At 38.4% G+C, this 19,783-nt stretch overlaps 1 protein-coding gene across 46 annotated transcripts in view; it reads right to left on the bottom strand.

The window, feature by feature from the left end:
- Map4k4 (mitogen-activated protein kinase kinase kinase kinase 4) overlaps nucleotides 1-19,783 on the bottom strand; it is a 184,446-nt gene that overhangs the window by 146,229 nt on the left and 18,434 nt on the right. The window lies entirely within an intron of this gene.

Genomic DNA, 19,783 nt, shown 5'->3' with positions numbered 1-19,783 from the left:
GCCTCACATGCATGAGGCCCTGGATTCGATCCTCAACACCACATTAAAAAATAAATAAATAAAAATAAAGATACTGTGTTCATCTACAACTAAAATAAGATATATTTTAAAAATTTAAAAAGGGGACATAAGCCTCATTACAGAAGTAACGGTGGCTGCTTATTACTGACGCAGAAACCAAAGCTCTAGCCCCAACAGAAATATAACAGATATTTTAAATGTCAGAATGGCAGCTCTTTCAGATGACAAATAATTTTACCAGATTAAATTTTACTAGCAGCTTTATTATCTTCTACATTTCACTAATTTGTCATAATGACTAATCGTTCGTAATCAAAACTCCAAATTGCCCAACAGCCCCCTCTTTCCTGTGTGTGGACAGCTCATGATAGCATAGCAAGCATGCAATTCGGTGATAGTAGAAATGGCCTGTTCAAAGACAGCAAAAAAGAAATAAGGAAGGAGACAAACTGATGAACCCTTTTCCACCAGGGTTTCAATTATTTTAATTTAATGAATATCATCTCAAATGTTATCAGTCAACAAATGGTTAATTATCCACGAAGTACAAAGTACAATATGTATCAGGAGCACTAACTGCATCCCTAGAAATTATTTTCCAGCAGGAAGGATTAAGAAATTAGTGACAGAAAACTGTGAGGAGTGTTACAAAGTTAAAATAGGGAACTAGAGGGCACATTGAAAAGGGACTCAAGTATGTGAAACAAAAATACACTAAATAAAACATTTTTGGATGAGTGAAACTCAGCAACAGAGTGAATTGTTATAATAGGCTAAACTGAATTCATCTGTATGCCAGGAACTGTGATAAGTCAGAGGACAGGGTAGTGAGCCCTCAGAGATTGCATAAAGGCAACTGTGTACCAAGTGATAAGACAAGAAGAAACATAGTGGTAAAAGGGCTTATATTCACAACCAGACCCACCTGACAAGTCAGGGAGGGCTCCACAGAAACCTTAAGTTCCTGGCAGGCAGGAGCTAGGCAAGCAGATCTGACAAAAGGTCAATTAAGGCAGCAGCAAGAGAGAAAAGGGGACCACATGACAGGTGGGCCTAAACTACAAGTGTGTTAAAAGAGTTTGACCTTTGTCATATGAGTAGTGGGTGACTGCTGAAGGAGTGACATGATCAGGTTCCTGTTCTAAATAGATCCTAGAGCTTATGGTAGGGGACATATCAGAAGTGGAAGCTAGGGGCTGGGGATGTGGCTCAAGCAGTAGCGCGCTCGCCTGGCATGCATGCGGCCTGGGTTAGATCCTCAGCACCACATACAAACAAAAATGTTGTGTCTGCCGAAAAACTAAAAAAAAAGTGAAAGCTAGGAAGAATGAAGGCTACTGTAGCGAACCTTGAGAAAACAAATGGGAATGGATCCTGCACACAGCAGCAGTGGCAGCAAGTCTACCATTTTAGCTTTCAAAGTATTTGGTTCAATTTGTTTTTGTAGAATAAAACACCTGTGAACAGCAGATTTTATCACCTCTCTCATTTACACCCTTGGTCCACCTTCCATGCCTATTTCAATTTCTGGCTCCTATTCCAGCAGCAAGCAAACTTGTCTTCAGTCACACTGTTCCACACCACCCTCCCCACTCTGCTGGATTGGTCTTTCCAACTACCAAGCTATCTCCCTCTCTCCTGCTTCACACCTTTCACTCTGCAGCTTCAGGAGGAAGGCTGAATTCCGTAGTTTGACAGAGAATCTCTGGCCTCACTGGCTCTTGGGCTTGGCTTACCCCAACAAATGACTGAAATGACTTAGGATATTCTGAGAAGTGTTTACTCCAAAACCCACAGACATTTTCATTGATCAACAGGAAACCCTGTTAAGATCAAATGAAAGCAGGTGGCATCTACTTGGTGCCCTGATTGAGCTGTTCAAGAAGCACACTGCTCAGATACCATCCAAAAAAAGAAGACCTTTGTTCTCTGATAACTTCTGCCTGTTTTGTACAGGGATGAATAAAAACAGGGCTAGCCTTGGCAAAAATAACTAGTCCAGAAGTTTGCTGTATGTAACGCCATTTGCCCCTGCAAGACTGCCCCTCATGTACGCTCTACCTTCCTTTCTGCTCTAGAGTTAGAGCTTTGCTTCTTTCTAGTCTAACTCATGCTTGCCATCACAACAGGGGTCTGAGCAACTAAAACTCAAAAGTCACTATACTGTACATCTACATGTTAAGCCTTCTAGGGAAAACAAAGGGCTTTGGTGCTGGACAAAGGAAATTTAACATCTAGTCCATAAGCCCAAATGTTTGCTAACTGAGCTTAGCTCTTTCCTGACTCCTAACCCCAACACATCTACCAAATAAACTCAACTACTCTCAGCAATTCTCTAAGAGTCCAAGATGCTGAGGATCTCTGAGCCCTTTTCTCAGGAGCCTTTTCTCCTTCACAACCCCTCCCCCATGCAGGCTAAAGCTTCAATCAGAAAACAGCAAAGGAGATCATGCTGCTGGACAGCACATACATGGCACAGATCCAGAACTTCTGTCGCCTGAACCTCTCTCCTACGAAGTAGCAACAGAAGGCAGGCAGTGGAGAAGAGCTGGCTGCAAGACAAAGCAGTCAGTCAAAGGCCTCCCAGACATACACAGGCAGAAGTGTGGGGAAGACAAGAGTAGTTCTCAGAGAGCAGCCCAGGAGCATGAGGTCTCCAGGGTGTGCAGGAATGAATGGGTAACAACCAAACACTGTATGTAAACTAATGCTGCTGAACCAGCATGTCACTGCAGATACTAAAGAATGGAAATTAAAAGTGAGTGTATTAAAATTTAGGTTTGTTATGTAATAAGGCTGATTACAACCTCAAGTAAACTACTTGATGTGTGCCTCAGATTTATCTATGAAGTTTTTCGCCCAGTTTTTTTTAATATAATAGTAAACTTTGTAGAAGTTGATTATTACCTATACAATGTAAAGAAAAAATGGGGGTCCCCCCGAAACATTTAACCAAGTCACTATTTTCTTTAATATTTAAATTTGAAGATTTTCAACTAAAAATCATTTCACAACATCAATCTTTCTTCCTATCACAGAAACTACACCATGATACCCTCTATGACCCTCTATGATGCACAATAATCTCTACCCACTCTGAGGATTTTTTTTCTATCAATAATCTAAATAATAATAGAAAGAAAATGAAGAATTCTTATCAGATACTTCATCACATGTATACAGTGTGGACCAGCTGCCACATACTCTGCTAGATATATGCACTAACACAACCCCATCCTACCCTCAGCTTTTGAGGTCAAGATTGCTGAGCCCACTGGATGGCTCAGGGAGCAAAGTCCATGACATTTCAAAGTCGCATGGCCAGTATGTGAAAGTAGAATTGGATTAGAAACTCAGAAGCCAAATCTGTGTTCTTCCTCTAACAATGAGGTCTCTCCGCCAACAGAACAGATGTTCCAGAGCTAGAGAGCCCAAAAGAAGGAAACCCTGGGCTAGCATTATACAAGGCTATCTGCACACATGGCAGTTTATCGTCAAAGTAAAGCAGGATGGATCTGTCTGGTTCCAAAATTCGTTTTTGTCCCACTGCCCCACGCATGCTCCATACACTTGGCCTTCTGGCCTTTTAAGCCAATCACCTCACTTCCTCTTAACTCCTCTACTCCCTCAACATCAAGTGCTGCACCTAACAGTCAAGTTGTCAGCCTTCAAAAAGACCCAAATTCTCATTCTGGACTTGACAGCAACTTGCTAAGACCTTGACCCTCTCTGGGCCCCAAGAGGATAATGGAGCAGTGGGTCTTGTAAGCCTCGGGCTCAGTGGTTTCTTGACATCCCTTCCCTTTCCTCATTTCCCTAAAAAGTTGGGTCTTTTCTTACCACTCTTGCACCCCATCAGCAACAGCTTCACATCCCTCTTCAGTCACAGAGGTGCAGGTGCAACCTACAAGTCTGTTCTTGGCTGCTTTCCTACTCCTGCAGACACAGGCCCAGGCCAGGGAATCCAAGAGCACGCAAAGGACAGAGGTTGGCTTTTTAGTTCATGGTTGCTCATTAGTCATTTCATGACACAGATAAATTGTTGGCTTCAACTGTCTGAAAAGACACCTAAAAGACTTTTTAAGATGTAACAAAGGAATAGAGGTCAAGTGTCACGGGCTCAGAGTGAAAGGACAGCCACTAAACCCTAAACACATGAGAGACAATGGCTATACTTTCATCCTTCCAAGTCCACCAGCATATAACATTTGGCTGGATGCAGGTAGATGACTAGCAAAGCTGCCTTTCCTTTCTGTCAGCACAGCAGAAGAGGGGAGATGCAGCCACATGTGGAAGATAAACAGGTAAAGTCAAAAGTGCCTCTGAATTTTATACTATCCCATTTTCTGAACAGCTACATCTTATTCTTCTCAAGATGGTAAAGCCACTTTCTCTGAGAAGGTCACCTGCTGTTTTTCTGCAACCCCAGTCCACACAAACCAATCTAGATTACACTCTCAAGAGGTAATCAGTTCTCAAAGAAATAAAGTCAACATAAACAAGTTCTGAAAGTTTATGAAGGAACAGTGCATGGGTTACTTCAGCCCTAGAGCCATGCTAAATCATACAGCAGCTACTTTTTGTGGGTTATTTGAGCCTATTTCATCTCTGAGTTTAAAAATAATAATAAAATCTGCATCTACTCATTCAATGCTGGTTTTAGTATAATTACCACAGAAAACTACAGAACCAGCTTTCCCTCCTCAATTCTAAAGAACAGTTAAAATTACAGAAAGCATCATATTATAAATCCAAACAAAATTATGGGATTTTTAATAATTTTCCTAGTCATTTGTAGAAGTGTAGGTGAGGTAAAATCCACTAACAGGAACCAAAACTTTTGCATTTAAAAGGAATCTAGAGTGAATGAAAATCAGGAACAAAGAATGCTATTCAGGTTCATTTTTGAAACTCCTTTCCCTTCACCCTGCCCTCTTGGGTATCATAACATTTTGTTTTTAGAAGACGTTATTTTCTGTCCTTTGCTTTGAAATTAAAAAACAACAACAACAACAACTACTACTGTCCAATTCAAATTAAAGTAAAATTCCTATTATATGCTATTTGAGCTGAAGTAATTTGATAGAAATTGACATATAAGAATTGATGGTGGTCTCAAGCCAGGTTTGGCAGCACATGCCTGCAATCCCAAAAACTGGGAGGCTGAGGCAGGAGGATCTGAAGTCAGCCTTAGGAACTCAGCAAGGGCCTAAACAACTTGCTGAGACCCAGTTTCAAAATAAATTAAAAATTGCTAGGGATGTAGCTCAGTGGGAAAGTGTCCCTGGGTTCAGTTCCCAGTATGAAAAAAAATTATGGTAGCCTCAAAAAAAAAATCCAGAAAGTATCCTCAACCCTACTAAAAATCATTTCAATGTGTTTTGGGGTTCTGGATAACCACTACACATTCAGCAGTCAGAGTTCTGGAGTCAATAATAAGCAAGAGCACCAAACCACAGTGGGTGAGTGAGCAGTCAGCTCCTTCTACCACTCTCCCTTGTTAGTCAGGTGTCTCTTTGCAGTTGTGCTAACCAGCCAGAATTGACTTCTGCTGTAGCCTACACAAACTGAAAAACTGTTCCCAATCACCATCCAAAAAAAGGAGGGAGGGGAAGTGAAAAGAAGAGCAAGTATTTCAGCAACAGTTTTGAGAGCTGGGACGGGTGATTAGATCTTAAGAGTTCTACTCTCTAGAATGGATTAATGTCATTATTGCAGGAGTGGGTTCCTGATAAAAGGATATGTTGAGTCCCTTGTATTAGTCCACTGCTAAAACAATATACCTGAGGCTGGATAATTTGTTTAAAAAGTAGCAGGGGTGGGGGTGGGGTGTAATAATTTAGTTCACAATACTAAAGGTTGAAGAGCTTCACACTGATGACCTTTTCAGCTCTAGAAAGAGCCCCCCAACTTCATCATATGGATGGTATCACAGTGGGAACATATGAAAGGGGAAAAATCACATGGTGATACACCAAGCCAGACAGAAGGGAGGGGGCGTTCTGGCTTTTTTAATAATAAACTTCTTGCAAAAAACTAAGCAGAGTCTCAAGAGAACTAAATTAAGTCCTTTCAAGGGCAGTGTCCTCAATGATGGGACCAACTTCCACTAGATTCCACCTCTTACAGGTTCCACCACCTCTCAACATCATACCATGCTTCCAAACACACAAACCCTTAGGGAAAAACCACATTCCAACAATAAGGGCCCCATTCTCTTGTCTTCTGGATTTGCTTGCCCTTTTCCAATGGGATAATATAATACAAAGGTCCTCACCAGATACCAGTGCCATGCTCCTGAACTTCTACCTTCCAGGACTTTGAGCCAAACAAATAAATTTCTATTCTTTATAAATTACTCAGGCTCAGGTACTCTGTTATAGCAGCAAAAAACAAACTTAAGACAACTACCATTCAATTCAACACACCTTTCTATCTCAGATTCATAAATATACCACAAAATCTCTCACAGCAGGAGAAAAACAAGAAAAGTAATTTTAAGCCATGAATATAATCCCCAAATGGACCATCTATCACACTATTTTTTAAATCTGAAAGAAAATATGGGTATTTCAAATGATAAAAACAATTTTAAAAACACGGGGAAAAAGGGGTTTCAGAAGAGAATCCAAACTTATTAAAAGTCCCCCTTTGCAAGTGTTCTAGGGCCAGACAAATTTTAAAGGAAGGTCCCCTAAACACAGTCCATGTCTCTCCAGAGAAAACACACTCACAAGGGCCCCAGGGAGCTGCTGCAAGAGAAATGAGAACAGGTTCTCGCCATCTCAGATCATCTGTTCTCTGTATGCCGTCTGATACTGTGCCAGCTACAGGCTGTAGGAGGTGCCAAGAACTAAACCTTTCCTCAAAACTAGTTTAAATAACCCACAAGACAGGAAACACTTTGCCAAAAGAGAAAAAGTCAGACAGAAGAAGACTTGCTAGTCAAAGGTGGGCAGGAAGAATTACCTTGATGGGTATAGCCACCTGGAGACCTAACACTGACAGAATACAACTAAAAACAACACCACAGATATCAGTGGCCAATAAAGCTAAGAAAACTAATAAAATGTTAATTTCAAAAGAAATACCTAAAAATTTAGTTTATTTATTAACCATTCCTAACTTTCACTAAAGCAAACCTAGATTCTCCCAGACAAGGAGTTTTCAAACTATCTTTATTGTAACTTAAAACAGTACAATTAAAAACACTACCCAATATACATGTGTAAATAAAGGTTTCATAGTACATGTGATGCATTTTATTTCCTGTTCAATTAATTACCCAATAATTGGATTATACTACCCACTGGTCAACTGCACCCCACAACTGGAGAAATGCTACTTGCTTGGTTACTTTACGAAAAATTTGAGGACAAGAGATTGTAAACATAATAGTAAACAAAAAATATATTTCCTCAATATAATGTCTTCTACAATATCAAGCACATTTTTAGGGAAGACCTGGAAGGAAAGAAAAGTACAGAGAGGGAGGGAGACACACACCCACACCCATACCCACATAACATAATTCAGCTTTAACTCTTTAACCTGCTCTGCTTTCATCTGTTGCTTCCTTTATAGCATCTTTAAATTCCTAAAAGTTTAACTTTTGTGAATATTCACCAGTTTTTCATGTTACAGAATGATTCAGTTCTTAATTTTTCCAAGTTTCCAAATATAAATCAATTTATTTCACACACTACAAGATTCAGGAGTATCTAGAGCAACGGTATCCAAACACAGTTGCACATTAATATCAAATGAAGGATTTACTTTCAAAATGCCATGCCTGGACCTCATCCTAGATTAATCATTGGGGACCAAAGATTAAATTAAGTTTTTTAAAGTTCCCAGATGTGATGGTGATGTTCTATATTCTAATGAGGGTTCGGGTTACACAGGTGTTTGCACTGTCAAAACTCATTAAGATTTGTATATTTCATTACATGTACATTTTTCCCCTAAAAGAAAGAAAATGTTCTAGTAAACACTGTACTCTATTTGATAACATTAAAGTTGAAACATTTCAAGGTAAAGAGTACTGATTTCCACAACTTATTTTAAAATGCCTTTAAAAAAAAAACAAGACAGACTGATAGGCAGATACTTAGGTGAGAAAATAAACTAATAAAATGTTAACTATAAAATTTAAGTGGTGATACATGAATATACCCCTAACTTCCCTATTAATTTGAATTTTGGGATGAAAGCTCCCTAGGTTATTGCAATATACAGCCATTACTTCTTTAAGACTCTTTTTCCCCCCTTGGGTACCAGAGATTGAACTCAGCACCACTCACAGTCATTACTTCTAAGTGTGCAGTATCAGCATCAGATTATAATCTTAATGTTACCAACTCTGGTTATTCCCTCAGTTATTTATGTGGGGGGCGGGGAACCGCAGTGTAACAAACTTCTACTTTTCTAGTTCCACACATTCCTACCTGGAGTGCTAAATGTGCTCCTTATTTGGTGTCTTCATTGTCCCCGCGCCCCCCCGCCTTTTTTTTTGCTGGTACTGGGATGGAACCCTGGACTTTGTCCATTGTCCATGCTAACTAAATGCTCTTCTACCACGGAGCTACACCCCCATTTCTATTTTATAATTTTAACACTAGCACCAAATGCCAAACCAAGAGACAACTGGGCATCTCCTGTCTCTCTTTCATGCAAACTGACTTATATGTATATGCCAAAAAAAAAAAAAAATTTAGAGTCTAAAATAGACTCGCAGCTATGTATTTGCTATTGCTAAGTTATGTCTGACAAAAATAGTTTTATGAAAAATTTGAGGACAAGATATTGTAAACATAATAATAAACAAAAAATATATTTCCTGAATACAATATCTTCTACAACACCAAGCATATTTTTAGGGAAGACCTGGAAGGGAAGAAAAGGATATAGAGGGAGGGACATACATACATACATTCACACACACACACACACACACACACACACACAACTCAGCTTTAACTCTTTCAGCTGCTCTGCTTTCATCTATTGCTTTCTTTATAGCATTTGGATTTATCTTTAAGGAGTTCTGCATTTACAATCAAGAGACAATCTAGTGACTATACAAGGTTCTTTTTATTGCTAGATAAAAGATAAAAAAAAAAGCATGTATTAATTTCTTGGATTTCCTGGGGGGAGTAAACTGTCATAGGACCTTTAAAATAAAGGTCCACTGAGTTTTTCAGAAGTAGATCTTTTTCTTTTGGAAGATGGTTGCTACATGAGTAAATGCTAACTGTCTTAAGTGTGTATTTCTACAGATCATTTGTAGACTACCCTAACACATATCATTAGAAAGTTATGAAGTCAAACTGAATTCCTCTTCCATCTCACATGAAACAATCCGGCCAAACCACTCAAAAAATCTTCCTCTTTCCTATGTAGTTAAAAAAACATAAGGGGCTGGAGTTGTGGCTCAGTGGTAGAACACTTGCCTAGCATGTGTGAGACCCTGTGTCTGATCCTCAGCACCACTTATAAATAAATAAAATAAAAGATACATTGACAACTTAGAAAATATTTTTTAAAAATTTAAAAGAAAAAAAAAAAGAAACAATCTATAATTCTGACAACTAAGGCTCTTTAACTCCAACATAAAGTCGTTTATGTTCTAAGTAAAGCTTGAGGCCTTCATGATGGCATAGAAAGTATCAGTTGACCTACGCCAGCTGCAGGAGTGGAAAAGTGACTAAGAACCTGAAAAGGCCTGCCATAAACTCCAAGATGAGTAGCTAATATCAGCTGATGCTTAACTAATATTAAGTGATTTGTGTCAACAATAAAATCAAAACTAAAATACTAATAAAGGGGAGTGCTGGGGCTGAAGTTCAGTGGTAGACTGCTTGCCTTGCACGCATAAGGCCCTGGGTTCGATCCTCAGCACCACATAAATTTTAAGATATTGTGTTCATCTACACTAAAAAAATATTTAAAATAAAAAATACTAAAGGAGAAAGGCTCGTAAATTCAATTAAGTAGCAAACGTTTTCTGTGGCATAATGTCCACATCTACCTGCCTACCCACATAACCCATGACCATAAAGAGATGCTTTCATGGGTTTTTAAACCCTACACATATTCAAAAGTAGTCATCATAATTCCTCCAAAGTCCTTGAATCACTAGAAATAAACATAAGCCTAAAGACCTTTTATAATGCTGAATCCCTGAAGTTAGTACGGTTTCAAAACTCTCAAAGTTGCCACCCTAATATTAAATTGATCTGAATACTTCATCTTCACAAGCTAAAAAAAAAAAAAAAAAAAAAACACTACACATCAAAGATCCCACACACAGGTCACCAGAAATTCAGTGAACTCCAGCTTTTATCTAGACTTCCAAAGAAATATGAGGTGGCCACAAACAAATATGTTATAGGGGGAAGATGAGACTGAAGAGAGAGACTCTACAACTATTTAGGTCCTATAGAATGCTACATGCCATATGTGAATATTACACAGGCATCCTGGCTCCTCCCTAAATCTTCAACCACAATCACCACCCACCAGAGTTTTCCTTTCATACCCCAAGTGTGTTGAGATGCTGATTCAGGAAAAGGGCATTGTAGGAGAGAATCCCTCTTTTCATGGTATCTTATAGACCTGAAGCCAAAAGGGTGATGACCAGCCCTATACTTAACACAGCAGATGCTGAGGTAGAGACTGAGGTAGAGGCTTATTCATGTGAGGGATCTGATTTGAGTCTGTTGTAAATGAGATGACATGCTCCTCCGCACCTTATCACTGACTATTTTATGTCTACAAAATAAAAACATTAGGCAGAAGTAAAATGTTTCAAAATGCCACTTTTTTGGCCTATCTTTTTAGTCTGGAAAACTTCAAACACACCACAAAGATGAAAAGGTGGCAGAATGGTAATAATTCACGGTAGTGAAAAAGTACTAGCTTAAATTATTATATTATCACCAGTTTGATTAATTATCAATGCATGGACAGTCCTATTTCATCCTTACTCTGACCTACCTCCTCCCTTATGCTATTTTGAAATGAAGCTATTTTGAAGTAAATCCCAGGTACATGCCATGTTACATAAAAAGACTTCACTCTATAGAAGAAGTGAACACTATTGAAACTAGTACTTCCCAAACATTGCTGATTATTTTCAAAGGTTTAAAAAAAAAAAGATTTCTAGGCCTCATCCGTAGGCCTGAGTAGAGTACTGGGATCAATTTGTTTGTAACAAATTTGCTCTCTGACCAATCTCCCACAGCTGTGAAAGAACTATTCCTTAAATCCTAAGCTCAAAACTGATATTGTTTTCATTCCCTCCAAAAAGCATTTTTTTGAATGTGGAAAAATACCAAAAACTGAGAAACCAGTGAAGACCTAAAACACGGTCTAGGATTAGCCTGTGAGCGAACCAGGTGCTCTGTAAATATTAATTGCCTTCTAACCTTTTGAATGCACTCAACACTTGAGAAAAGAACGGGCTCAGGCTGGTCCACTCCTTCCTTTTGCAGTGAAGAAAACTGAGTCCAAAGAGATAAGCAGATTGGTTCAAGATAATTGATCTGTCAATGTTCCAATGAGGGAGCCCCTCCCAGTCCTTGATGCTACACCACTCACTAACCTGATGGCTCTGCCAGTTACCTATTTTCTTGGACTGATCCAGAATCTGTAATCTGTCAAGCAAGTGTACAAGACATCACATACTAGATGGAGAGCTGGAACACTGTGTCCATCCCAAGTACCACAGGTTTCTGAATGCATCATTATCAAACTGGGGCACTTCCAAAGGTATAATGTAAGACACAATGAGATGTGTCAAATATTCAAAAGAAAGAACTAAAGATACTCAGTTAATGCTAAGAAGACTTAGGGTATCATGACCAATGTCTTCATAATCTGGCTAGTCATTACTTAAGTAGGGCAGAAGTTACAGGGAAGAAAATGTCAGACAACACTGCTTTGAGTGATGTACCTAATAGTGACCATGAGCTCCTGTCCCTAGGACAAGGACAAATGACTGGCCAGAGATACTGTGAGAGGGCTTTCTGAGCCTGGGCAGGAAGTCAGAATAAATTAACTCACATACTCCTTCTCCAGTTACAATTTCTTAACTCCACCAGGCCAATTTACGTTTTCTTCTTAATTTCTCTCCAAGGGGGGAAAAAAAGCTGGCAATAAAAAGTTTAAAAATAAATGGTTAATTCTTCAAACTTTGGAAAAAATCATTGCCACGTGTAAGGTGAAACCTCCAGCTTTGCTCATCCTCACTGAAAATTCATCTGGGTTCTGGCCAGGGGCTCAACCACTAGAGGCACACAAGCAGGGAACAGACTTCTCAAGTCAATTCCAGCAGAATACAGTGATTCTGACAGTTCTCCAGATACTATGCAAAAACTTTAAAAAAAAATGAGAACCTACTTTATCTACCTTCTGTGCTTATCTAAAGCCCATTTTTCTTAGGTTTCTTCTCCTCTTCCTCCAAAAGCAACAGATATCCTCTGGGAAATACTCTCCAATAAAATTACATAAAGTTGTATATGTGAGATGAAATCTTTACAAACTCTGAAAATTAACAAAATACAAAGGAAGAACCTCCAACAAAACACCTAGTTGAAAACTTTAAGTCAGATCGAAAATCAACAGTAATTCAAAACCTTTCCATCTGAGAACAGGGATGGGGAGTGGAGCAGACCTATATTTACCTCTTTCTCAAGAGATAAATTCCCACAATGTACTGAATGTTGTGTTTTTCAAAACTGGATTATAAAAAATAAAGGTAAGGGACTGGGATTGTGGCTCAGTGGTAGAGCGCTCACCTAGCATGTGTGAGGCCCTGGGTTCGATCCTCAGCACCACACAAGAATGAAAAAGATAATGTGTCCAACTACAAGTAAAAAATAATAAATATAAATAAATAAATAAATAAAGGTAAAAGAAAAGGAGAGGAAATAGTGCAAAAGAACTTCCAAATTCAATACCATCAGTTTCAGGTATTAACTAGACAGCTGTCATCCAAAACTCAATGGTTTTGAAGCTTGCATGCACCAGAGAGCAAGCAGCTTTTAAAAATCCTAATGCAGTGGAGCACAGTGGCACACACCTGAAATCCCAGGGGCTAAGGCGGGAGGATCACAAGCTCAAAGCCAGCCTCAGCAACTCAATGAGACTCTGTCTCTAAATAAAATACAAAATAGGACTGGGGATGTGGCTCACTGGCTGAGTGCCCCTCCCTAGTACCCTCCCCAAAAAAAGTCCCAATGCCTGGGTAGCACCCTAGAATAATCAAGTCTGATTTCCAGGGGTTATAGCATAGGCATCAATTTCTCTCTTATCTCTCAGATGACTGTGATGTGCATGCAAGGCTGGGACGTGCTACTTGAGGCTGAAGATTTCAGGCTCCTTGAGAAGATTCTAAAATATACCAAGTTGAGAACTTCTGCCATGATTTTTCCTTCAGATTTCCCACCACTTCTATCTCCCTCACAACAGTTAATAGCCTCAAAGTCCACAGGAAGGTCACAGCAGGAACTCTGTTCACCAGGTGCAGAAAGAGGGAATAAAATTAAGCCAGAAAGTTGATATCAGCTGATAGCAGGATCACTGTGTCTAACTTTTATTGGATTTGGGGGTTTTTAGGGGAGTAGAGAGGATTCTGCTCTAAATATCTACAATTTACTAGAGAAAGTGGAAGGATAGTTATCTTTATGACAGTTCTTGAATTCAGTATCAATTACCACCTCCTCTGAACCAGTGGGTCAACTAAAATTTTTTTTTTAAAGTCAACACACCACCCTTAACGCAATATTCAGATATTCCATATACTATCTCTGCCAGAGTCTTCTTTCCCTGCCCAATCAGCCATCCCTAGAGTTCACAAAGTCTGGGCAATTTCCTCTCCGGAATTTTTTTTTTTTTTTTTTAAACAGAGGTCTAGAGGAAAAACCTGCTTCTCTCCAAAGTCATTCAAAAGTTTATTTTGAATTCTCAAAATACCTCCATATCACTGTCTTCCATGAGGTACTGACAAATTCTAGTATCAATTAAGTTTTAATCCTCTCTTGTTTTCAAATCTCAGAGACTACTTACATATTCTACCATAAAAGTTAATGCTAGTAAAAATTCTATGAGTCTAAATGCAATTCAGCTAGAGTACAATGTTTTAAAAGCCAAATTATAAAATGTGAATTACAGGAAAATGGAGTATTAAAAAATTTATTCTTTAAAGACTGGTTGTATCAACTTGGCCCAAGTTCAGCCATACTTGAACTTGTTTTTAAAGTTACATTAAGGTCTACAAAAGATAAATCTAGTAATTATTCCCCCATCAAAAAAAAAAAAAAAAAAAGGAACAAAAAGATTAACTAAACTTTCAGAAAGCACAATCTAAAAAATAAAAGGAAAATGATGTTTTTTTTAAAAAAAAGTTTATTACTGTGCCTGCACATGAAAGAAACTCAAGGAAAGTATATTTTTTTTTAAATGAATGAGAGAAAGCCAGGGTAGATATCAAGTCATTTGAGGCAAAAATGTGAAAGTCCATAGTTCACTGTATAGCTGCAAATATCTTCAATCAGTCCCTCCACCTCACTACGTTTTTGGGGCTCTTTTCTAGCCAAATGAGGGGGTGAATAAAGGCTTTCTGGAGTTTTTTCCAGAATTATCATTCTACAGTTCCAGCAATTTAACTTAAAAACAATGGCCTTACCCTCCATCCCCAAAAGACAAATACACTTAAACACACCTGCATTGTGCAGATCTCCTCCAAGACTGATTTTTAACTTGCTTCCTTCTCAACTACTTCAGCTCTTTAAGCTCTTCCTACCTTCCATTCCTTGCTCTCTTTTTCAGAACTCCTCAGTCTGTCTTTGAATTTTCTATTCCAATAATGACATTTTTTATTGCTTCTTTTACTAGATGCAAGAGAGAGCATGTAATCAAGAACCAGAAAACATGCCTAAGATTCTTTCCCAAGTTACCCACTTGATTACATTTACACCTGCCCACTTTTCCCCTCTCCCGACTCAAAACACAGCTGTTGTCTGACAGCCTGCTATGTGAGTCTATAGCCTTCTCCACACCACCACAATGGCCTCATCTGTTTTTACTAGAAACTTACTGCCACAGCTTAGGCCACCCTGGCACCTGACCTACTACTCTCTCAAACACTTTAGTTCTATGCCAGCATATGCACCACACACCAAAAAGGATCATGAGGATCATCATCAGTATATGATATTGTCATGTCATCACCAAATCATCAAACTGGATGGCAAGGAGGTGGCAGTACTTCATTGTACTGCCTTTCAACTCAGACAGTGAAGAGAAAGAGACAGAGCATACAAGGGCCAAAGGGAGATCCCACATGTCTGTGACCCTAGTCCTGACCAAACCACAAAGTCTCTCTTTCCCCATCTGTCAACTTCCTAACACCCTAACCTACATAAATTTACCCTGTGATTCCCAGAAAGACTAGAATCTGTCTTCCAGATTCTAGTAATCTGAAAGTTACAATCTGTTCACAAAATCATCATCTTGACTGTACAGATACACAAGACACTTTAAAGAGATAACATAATCCTAGTCCAAATAAGACACCCTAACAGCTGTGTTCTAATGAAACATCTCAGTCAGCTGCAAACTACCAATACTCTTTCCTTCTCTAACTTCTTGGCCCTGCTACACTCTTAGTATTCCAAGTGTGGAATTACTTTAACATCATCCTGAAGAATATTAGAAATTCAGAATCCCAGACCCCACTGTAGACATGCTGATCAGAATCTGCATTTTAACAAGCTCCCCAGTTGATTCAAGTGCACACTAAAGTGTGAAAAACTTGAAAGTTGACTCAAAACTAGAGCAAAAGGAAAGCTTCATGGTAGCAACATGTGCTTCTCCCATCACCTCCTCTGCCTCTCATCCATCCTTAGTGCCCTGGCTCTCCTCTTTCCTTTGTCATCCTGGGCCTGAAGCTCTCCTGATTTCTCCCTTCCTACTAATATCTTCTTCAGTAATTTAAATAAAGCATATAGATTCCCAAACTCCTACAAATCAGTCTAGCCTCCAGTATTAGCATTTTTCTCTTCTAAGTCTTCATCTCTCCAACTCTTGTTAATTCATCTAAACATATTACCAAAGACTACTGAGTCCTCACTGCACTTACTACATATCTTGATTCTTTTCTAAACTCACCAAAATTATTGCTGTGGGACACCTTCCATTTGCAAACATGTGTCTTGTGCACTGCACATGGAACACCAGAGACTTTCACATGCCACCCACTGACACTGAAAATCCACCTGCAATGGAGTCCCAGTCAACTTCTCCTCTAACAAGAGAAGATTATGAGTTTTCAAAATAACTGGCTGATCCAAGCCAAGAGTTTGTTCTTTCCCCTACAATAAAGAAATTAAGAGTTAGTTATTCTATGACAGCCTTAAGCTGAGGCACTTGAACCTCAAATCATCTTATTTTATTCATCCTAAGAAATCAAACATCTTTACACTTCATTTTATATGACACATAAGCAGCAGGCACAAACTAGTTAGTTTACCTGTAGCTATATCTCACTTCCCCTTAGTAATCAACATTTTGGGGAAGGAGACAAACTTGATTTACTGTCCTAGAAAACCAATGAGAAGCCTGCACACTGAAAGTTGGATATGCATGATTTCCCCTGCCCAGCCCTACTCTCATTTCCTGTTGAGCTAAGAAAAGCAGGTTTAGCATTGCCAGAAGAGAACTGAGACAATCCTAAAGCCAAGGCAAAGTTTATGATGCACTTAACAATTCTGCTATTATTACCCTATCCAAATTAATGGGTGAAAAATCTAACTCCAGCCCTAAAACAGAACACTTGGTAATAGTGAATGCATTTAGTGACTAGAACTTTTTGTAATATAAAGATATTTTAAAAGAATAACATTGTGTCTCAAATTCTATCCCCCAAAATGGAATCTCCCACAATATTTAAAACTCCTAAATAAAGGACAAAAGAAAGATATGAGATGTGGCTCAGCAGTAGAGCACTTAATTGCCTGGCATGTGAGAAACCTGGGTTTGATCTCCATTACCACAAAAATACTAAAATAGAATAAATTCTAAAAGAATAAAAGGAAGAAAGGCCAGAAAGAAAAAATTATGACAAGACAAAGAAAGACCGGCCAAGGTGCCTAAGAAGTTTACCAGCCCCTTACACTATGCAACCCCCAGTTAACTACCAGATGAAGCCAGCTGTTTGAGGGGCCCTAGGAGACACCAGAACCACCATGCTGAGAACGGCCCCAATCCAAATGTTGACCTACAAAATCATCAGCAAACAAAATAAAGCCTGTATTCAGCCACTAAGTTGGGGGGGGGGGGGGTGGATCTGTTACTCAGCAAAAGATGACTGAAATAGGCAACTATCACCATCTAATGTATTTATTTTCTGTGTTCTTCAACCACATGAAAATATGGAGTTTAACCCTTTGTGTATGTGTGTGCGCGCCAATTTTGTATCTCTATCATCTATCACAGTATTTTGTGTTGAATGAACACGCATTTGGTTAGAAGGCTCTTTGTATTCTTTATTTCTTAAAAATAAAGTTCCAGATTTATCAAGTGTTAAAATCATTAAAACTCTAGAGCATAATCATTTTCTATATCTTCAGTAGGAAAAATATTTTGCATGTTATGGACTAAAGCTTCCAAAATTCATATGTGGAAGTTCTAGCCCCAAGTACCTCAGAATGTGGCAGTACTTAAGAGACAGGGCTTTTTAAAAAGGTGACTAAGTTAAAATGAGGGTCTGGGGGCTAGGGTACAGTTTAGGGACAAAGCACATGCCTGGCATGCATGGGACTCTATTATTAAAATAAGGGCCCTAATCCATTTTGACTAGTGTCCCTATAGGAGAAGGAAATCTGAATCATCCTGAAAGATACTGTGGAGGCATGTGAAGAGCAAAACCCATGCCATACAAAACAAGAAGGTGGCTCTCTACAAGTCCAAGATAGTGGCCTCAGAAGAAACCAACCCTGCCGTGGCCTCAACCTTAGATTTCCAGCCTCTATAAATGTAAGAAAATGAAATCTGTTGTTAAAGGTCCTCAGTCTGCGGCATTCCATTATGGTAGCCCAAGCACAAATGTATAGGCATGGAGTTCACATCACTTGTTGTTCTTGAGGCTACATATTTTCATCACATTCTCTGAAGAGCGAAAAGTTTACGGAATTTATAGAAGTATTGAGTGGCAAGTTTTTTTTTTTTTAATTAACTAGGAATGGGGGGGTTTCAGTCCCATTTCTGTGATTAAAGAATTCTATAGGTGGGGCTTATAGTCTCTAGAACAAATAGCAGATACATTTTTTTTGCCAGAGTTTGATGTAGCACTATCCCACATTCAAAGTGTATTAAAATCACACTGTTCCTTGAAGTAATGCTCTGGATTAGATTTGAGGTTTATCTATATTGTATGAATGAGGTTCCAAGATAAAGATACTATACAACTTATTCTTGTCCTAAGGCCAGCTGAGTTTCAGGATTGTAAATGAAATGGAAAGCACCTTGAGTTTTATTTTTGGTAGGATCAGATGATAGGTGATTAAGAACTTTTTCATTTATCACTGTTAAACCAGAATACTGAAAATGCAAAACATTCATTCTTCCTCTGAGCTAAAATGTTTTAAGCAAAATAAAGATTTTGTTTAAACAAAAATTTTTGATTAATCAGCTCTTAAAATTCAAAGCAATTTCTTAGTATTCCAAGGCCAGAATCTTCCATCTTCCTTAAAATTCACTGTATTCTGTGATAATGACAGGTTTGTTATCTTGGTATATAATTTGTACATATCCTGGAGACATTTTTTTTTACCATGCTACTTTCGTAAGAAATCATAAATCATTTAGACAGATTTTTTTGCATGTAGATATCTTGGCGTGGTTTCCATTCTTTAGATCTTTTATTTTTTCTTCCTCTGTATCATAGGGTCCTTAACTGTTAGGATCACTAAGACTCTGAAAACATCAAATTATTAAATTATTCCTTGACCCATCTGCAGAGGGAAGAGGATTTGGAAATGTCTTTAGATGCTCCCTTACAAATATATGGGAGCCTTTCCTATGCATGATATGTACATAAGTATAAACAGACATTAGTTTGCAAAACAGTAAAAATTTTAATTGCAAAAGGAGTCTAAGTATCAATTCATAAAACTTAGGGCAACTGCAAAAATACTGGTCCTTGAAAGTATATATTAATGTCAGCCTTTAGTATCAAGATGAGCAAAATCAACAAATTGTTTTGAAGAACCTCACAGGAAAGCTCAAACTTCCTAACTTCAAACTTACTACAAAGGTAATTAAGATAGTGTGATAATGACATAGGATAGACATAGAGACCTATGGAATAGAAGTAAGAGTATAAAAACTTCAAAAACTAAGGAATCCAGAAACCTTCACATTCAAAGTTAATTGGTTTTTGACAAGTATGCTAAAGCAATTCAACAAGAAGCCAGCCTCAGCAACTTAGCATGAACTCAGTGAGACCTATCTCTAAAAAATATATTTTAAAAAGGGCTGAGAATGTGACTCAGTGGTTAAGTGTCACTGAGTTCAATTGCCAGTACTAAAACAAACAAAAAAGGATAGAAGGACTAAACGTAAAAGCTAAAACTAGAAAATAGGACTAAATTTTCATAACCTTGGATCAGGAAGTAGTTTCTTAGATATGACACCAAATGCACAAACAAAAGAAAGATAAATTGAATATCAAAATTAAAAATGTTTGTGCTTGAAATTA

This window comes from Callospermophilus lateralis, chromosome 14, assembly GCF_048772815.1.
Source record: "Callospermophilus lateralis isolate mCalLat2 chromosome 14, mCalLat2.hap1, whole genome shotgun sequence".
NCBI classification, from domain to species: domain Eukaryota; kingdom Metazoa; phylum Chordata; class Mammalia; order Rodentia; family Sciuridae; genus Callospermophilus; species Callospermophilus lateralis.
The sequence above is the reverse complement of the archived record's forward strand: the minus strand, read 5'-3'. Positions and strand labels throughout refer to the sequence as shown.